The 5,628-nt window shown below is 40.5% G+C and overlaps 1 long non-coding RNA gene across 1 annotated transcript; it reads left to right on the top strand.

The window, feature by feature from the left end:
* The first annotated feature begins 220 nt into the window (after window positions 1-220).
* On the top strand, window positions 221-3,885 carry LOC120872100. Its single transcript, XR_005723181.1, has 3 exons — window positions 221-277; window positions 874-957; window positions 3,827-3,885. It is a non-coding gene; the product is annotated as an uncharacterized LOC120872100 (long non-coding RNA).
* The last annotated feature ends 1,743 nt before the right edge of the window (window positions 3,886-5,628 follow it).

The raw sequence follows: 5,628 nt of genomic DNA on the forward strand, positions 1-5,628 counted from the left end.
AACAGCTGGACACAAGGACCAACAGGCCCAGAATTGACAGGAGCGGGGGTGAGGGGAGGCAAGGCTCCGCCCCACTGGCCCCGCCCCCACTGGCCCCGCCCCTACGTACTTGCGGTTCTGGCCTCGTCCTACGCCCCACTTTACTGCGCCTCTCGTCGGCCGCGGCGTGGCGCATTCACCTTCCTCTGTACCGGATCTTCCGCCCGCGCGTGCGCTGTATCCTGCAGACCCGGAATTGATCTTAAATGAGTCAGAGAGAGTTCTGGTGACTTTGTTCGTGTGTTTGTTTAAAATCTGGATTTCCTAGTCCCACAGCCTTTTGTCCTTCACACTTGGGTTTCGGGGGTCTCTGTGGACGTTCAATCTGCCGTCCCCATGTTCCCGTCCCCAGTGTGTCCTCGCATCGCCGTGAGAAGTTCTGAAGTCCGTTAGCTTAGCTGCCGGGTCCCTGCGGCCCACGTCCGCTTCCTGTTAAAATCGTTCTAGAGTCCGTGTCCTTCTCTGGCAGCTCTGCCTTCTACCTGGGAGAGACCGCTGCTTAAAGTCCTGCATTGCCCAACCCCTAGGTCCCTGATCCATTAAGAGGTGAAGGAGGCTCTGTTCTGTATGGAGCTTGGTCAGGGTCTCGCCTAAGGTTTGAAGGGGAGGGTCAGCCTAGAACGTGTGGTTTTCACAGGAAGGGCCGCGAGTTCAGAAGAAAAGAATAAAACTAAAACCACCTCGTTTGATTCTGTGTTCCAGAATCCTTGCTGTGTCAGTGGCCGTAGAGGATTGTGTTTTGTACCTGTTGAGATCCTCCCTCTGTGTGGGGCTGTGTTACAGGGAGCTCGGTGTGTTTTTCTAAGTATTGAACTGCCTGTTTTCAACAGTCAGGGGTCATTTCCCAAGACTGATCTTACCTGATAAAGAAGCCCGGAGGATGAGGAAAGCAAGGAGTCAGAAATGACTCGTTCCGAGGTAAGAGGTATAGTCCTTTTGTTTGTTTGTTCTGTCTCTCTTTCCTGAAATGCTCTTTTTTTGAACTTGATTAAGCCCCTTAACTTCTGAACGGGTTTGTCTGAACTTACCCATAGTCATCATCCGAAGGGACCCATTGCTCTCCTTGCATATCAGTGTGACAGAAAACAGAGTATTGCCAGCCAAAGAAGCCCACTCAAGCTTTTAAGTCCCGAATTTTTATTGGCGTTTAGCTACGTAAGCGTGGTTGATAACATCTCCAGCATTCTTCCCTCCTTAGAGGTTGGGCTAATTAGCCCACGTGGCTCAAATCCCCATATCTCTAGTGACTTCGTTGGTCTTTGTGAAATGACCAGCCTCCCAACCTGAGTCATTCCCTTATTAAACTAAGGGCCCACATAAGTCATCTTGTTAGCGTAAATTTTCAGGTCCCACGGAGAGTAATAAAGCCATTGCAGTCACTAAGGAAATTCCGAGAATGAAAACACTTAAATTCCAAGAGTAAAAGCAAACTCCCAGAACCTGCGGACCAAAACCTGCTAAATTCTATTTTTCTTTTTCAATTTTAATATTTATTTAGTTTTGGCTATGCTGGGATTTTGCTGATGCACTTGGGCTTTCTCTGTTGTGTTAGGAGGAGCTACTATCTTGTTGTGGAGCTCTGTCCCTAAGGCAGGGGTTCAGTCGTTGTATTAATAACTGGCAGGCTCTGGAGCGGGTGGGCTTCAGTAGTTGTGGCTCCGAGGCTTGTGGGATCTTCCCTGACCAGGGATGGAACCTTTGTCCCCTCCATTGACAGGCAGATTTCTCACCACTGGACCATCAGGCAAGTCCCTAAATTCTTTGTTACACAACGTTGAAATCCAAATCTTTCCTTTATGCCCTGTGATATTTTCTCCCCTTCTGATTTTTGATGTTGCTTTGGAATACTTCACCTGTTGCATGATTACAAAATATTATGTTGCATTTCATCCTACTCTTTTATTGTTCCAAGTAATATCCAAGTCTCTCTTTAGGTGAGCTTCTTTGGCTATCTTGTAGCTATTGTGCTTCATTTAGTTTAAAATTTCAACTAGTCTATACAGTGATAGTTTCATCTGTAATTTGGCAGCTTCCCTCTATTTAGGCTTTTTTGTTTTTATATTCAAAATTTTGTTAGCTCTCCTAGATACAGCTGAGACTTACATTTGATATGCCCATGTTTGTTTTGAGTTTGAACTGTTCTGAATTTGCAGTGAAGTCTTTATATCACTACATCTTCCAAGTAAAACTTGTGATTTTCAGACTTTATGTCCTTCAGTAAAGTTTTACAGTTTCTTCACATAGGTCTGAAAATGTGCTGTTCATATGTGTCATGGTATATTTACTAACAAAATATAGACTGTTTCTCATATTGTATTTTCAATTACTGTTACTAAAGAGGAAAAATTGTTTTCAATGTACCCAGTTGGCTCAGCGCTAAAGAATCTGCCTGCCAATGCAAGAGACCTGGGTTTGATCCCTGGGTGGGGAAGGTCCCCTGGAGATGTAAATGGCAACCCACTTCAGTGTTCTTGCCTGGGAAATCCCATGGATTGAGGGCTACAGCCCATGGGGGCCACAAAGAGTTGGACATGATTAATGGGACTCAGAACACATTCATGCACAATTAGAAATAGTTGTTTTACCATATATGCTAAAATACACACGAGTTTTAACAAAAAGGTAGATTAAAACGTTTCTTCCAAAAGATATGTTAGTCACAGAAGATTGTTTTTACCCTTTGTGTGTTTATGTGCATGTGTGTATGCAAGCAAAACCTAGGGTATATATTAAAGACATCATTTCATGAATATTTTATTTATTCTAAACTTTGAAAATTGTACTTACATGTTCCGTGGCCTTAGACTGTTTCATTTTATGAAATGAATATATAGTTCCATTTTAATATATATGCATGAAAATGTTCATATGATTTGATTGATTACTTTGCTTGTTTTTTGTATTCTTCACCATTAGAGAGACTTCTGTGAACTTTCATTAGAGTTGTCCCTGTGTATTTGTCTGTGTTTTATTAGAGTCTAGAGTACATAAAGTGAAGTAAATTTAAGCTATTTAAGGAATGTTTGCTAAATATTTGCAAAAAGGTGGGGCAACAACATTATTGATTTTAAATTATTTCTGTTGCACATCCAAGATTCTTAAAAACTCTCAGAAAGATATATCCTAAATAGTTAAAATGATTGTTCCTGCAGAGGACGCTATCCTATTAGATGTGTAAAATTTGTAAAACACTTGATGTTCAAAAGTAAGTATGAATGCTTACCTTAGTATTGTACTTCCTTTATGTTCAAAATATCATTCATGAAGCAGAATTTCGAGATTACCAATTAAAATAAACTTGTTTAAAATACTAAGAAAAAAAAATAAAGTTGTTAAAATAAATGGCACATTTGTCCCACTCAAGAACTCTTGGATCACAGTATGCTTTTTAAAAATATTACGTGTTTTCTTGATAGGCAGTTCACCCTGTGTTATACAAATACAACACTCAAAAATATATATGCCAATGTTGATCTGATTATTTTACCATTTCTCTTCCAGATCAGAATAGTTTCTGAAATGATTTGTGGGCCATAGGTCATTTCTTCTTGGGTTAGAAATATGGTGAAAATATTACTGTGTAAAAGTCATAGTATAGTATAACACCAGACCCTCTCCTGTATCAAAACCAGTTCTGTGTGAACTTGCTGTTGTCGTCTTTGGGCACATTAGGAAGTCTTCTCACAGTCACATGGCCTACGTACTTTGTGTTTCAGGGACAGCTGAATACTAGATTGGAAAGTGATGAGTCTCTGGCAAAACAAATATTCCTTTCTCTGATGAACAGGTCTTGTGGTCTCTAAGCCAGACCTTGTGACTTTTCTGGAGCAAATGAAGGAGCCCAGGCGTATAAGGAGAATGAAGACAGTGGCCGTATACCCAGGTATGTGTGAATGGATGGAGCCGATGACTCAGGTGAGAGGTCCAAGTATCAGTGAGGAAGTCATTCTTTGTCATGCGGTTTGGGGAGATCTGCTTCATTGGAAATCATTTTGGAGAAGTCTGGATTTACTTCTGTTGCTGTCATAGACAGCTGTCACCTGCCCCGTTTTGTCTGTTAAACCATCATGAATTTTTCTCTGTTGATTACCTTTCTCATTCACAGTGAGAACTAAAATGCCTTTCTTGGATTGTGACAACTTACATGAATTGGTTGCTGTTTCATTTCTCTGGGACCTTAATAAAACCGTGCACATTTCTGAGTAACTGTGATGATCCTTTTAAAGTTTGTTTCCACCTCTAGACAGAAGTGTCTGGTTATAGACAAACTGCAAAGGTTCTAGGAGTACTGGGGACAGATTTTTGTTTTTCTGATTTATAATTCCTAAAACACTGGAAGCTACAGATATGACTTGACAAATTTTAGACTCAAGTCACTTCTTTGCTGTATAAAGCAAACCCTCCCTAAAATGGGCTTCCCTGGTGGCTCAGAGGTAAAGAAACTGCCTGCATTGCAGGAGACTTGGCTTTAATCCCTGCACCGGGAAGATCCCCTGGAGAAGGGAATGGCAACCCACTCCAGTATTCTTCCTTGGAACATTCCATGGAGAGAGGAGCCTGGAAGTCTGCAGTCCATGAGGTCACAAACAGTTGGATGTGACTGAGGGACTAACACTTTCACTTTCTTTCCCTAAAATGAGAGAATGCAAATCTCAGGGTTACTTCCAAGTTTCACTTTTCTTTATATGAACTCATGTTAAATATCTTAAGCGCATTTGCCCTAATTCTTCAATGCTAAAATACTTTAATATATTCAGTTAACTCAAAGAGTTTTTAAATAAATTCTCATGAGATCTTAGAAGATTCTCCACCATATTTTTAATTGTTGTTTCTCACTCTTAAGATTTTTAGATTATATGAAGACATCTTTTTTCAAAGTTCTTATTGGAATATAACTGTTTTACAATGTTGTCCTGCTGTGCATCAAACAGAATCAGTCGTATCTATATATATCAACTCTCTTTTAGATTTCCTTGCAGTTAGGACTCCACACAGCATTGGTAGACTTCCCTAGGTTCTCACCATATTTTCAAAGTCCCATTTCTTGAGTACTGCTGCATTATTAAGTTTATCTTGTTTGTTATCAGCTTCCCCGGACATTATATGTCCTCACTTTTTGATGACTCATTGTATGTCAATATCATTTCAGATTTTTACATTCAAATATCCAATAGAATATGCTCAAATAAGAACAGAGATGGGAAGAAGTGGATTAAAGAAACATTAGGCACCTACTATTTGTCAAAATGTTTGTTGCCAGCACAAGCTGGAATCAAGATTGCCAGGAGAAATATCAATAAGCTTAGATATGCAGATGACACCACCAATATGGCAGAAAGTGAAGAGGAACTAAAGAGCCTGTTAATGAAGGTGAAAGACGACAGTGAAAAAGCTGGCTTAAAACTCACCATTCAAAAAAGTTAGATCATGGCCTCTGATCCCATCGTTTCATGACAAACAGACGGCAAAACAATGGAACCAGTGAGAGAGTTCCTCTTTCTGGGCTCCAGAATCACTGCAAGTGGTGACTGCAGTCATGAAATTAAAAGATACTAGCTCCTTGGAAGAACAACTTTGACAAACCTAGAC

The sequence above is a fragment of the Oryx dammah genome, unplaced genomic scaffold (assembly GCF_014754425.2).
Source record: "Oryx dammah isolate SB20612 unplaced genomic scaffold, SCBI_Odam_1.1 HiC_scaffold_13, whole genome shotgun sequence".
Taxonomy (NCBI): Eukaryota; Metazoa; Chordata; class Mammalia; order Artiodactyla; family Bovidae; genus Oryx; species Oryx dammah.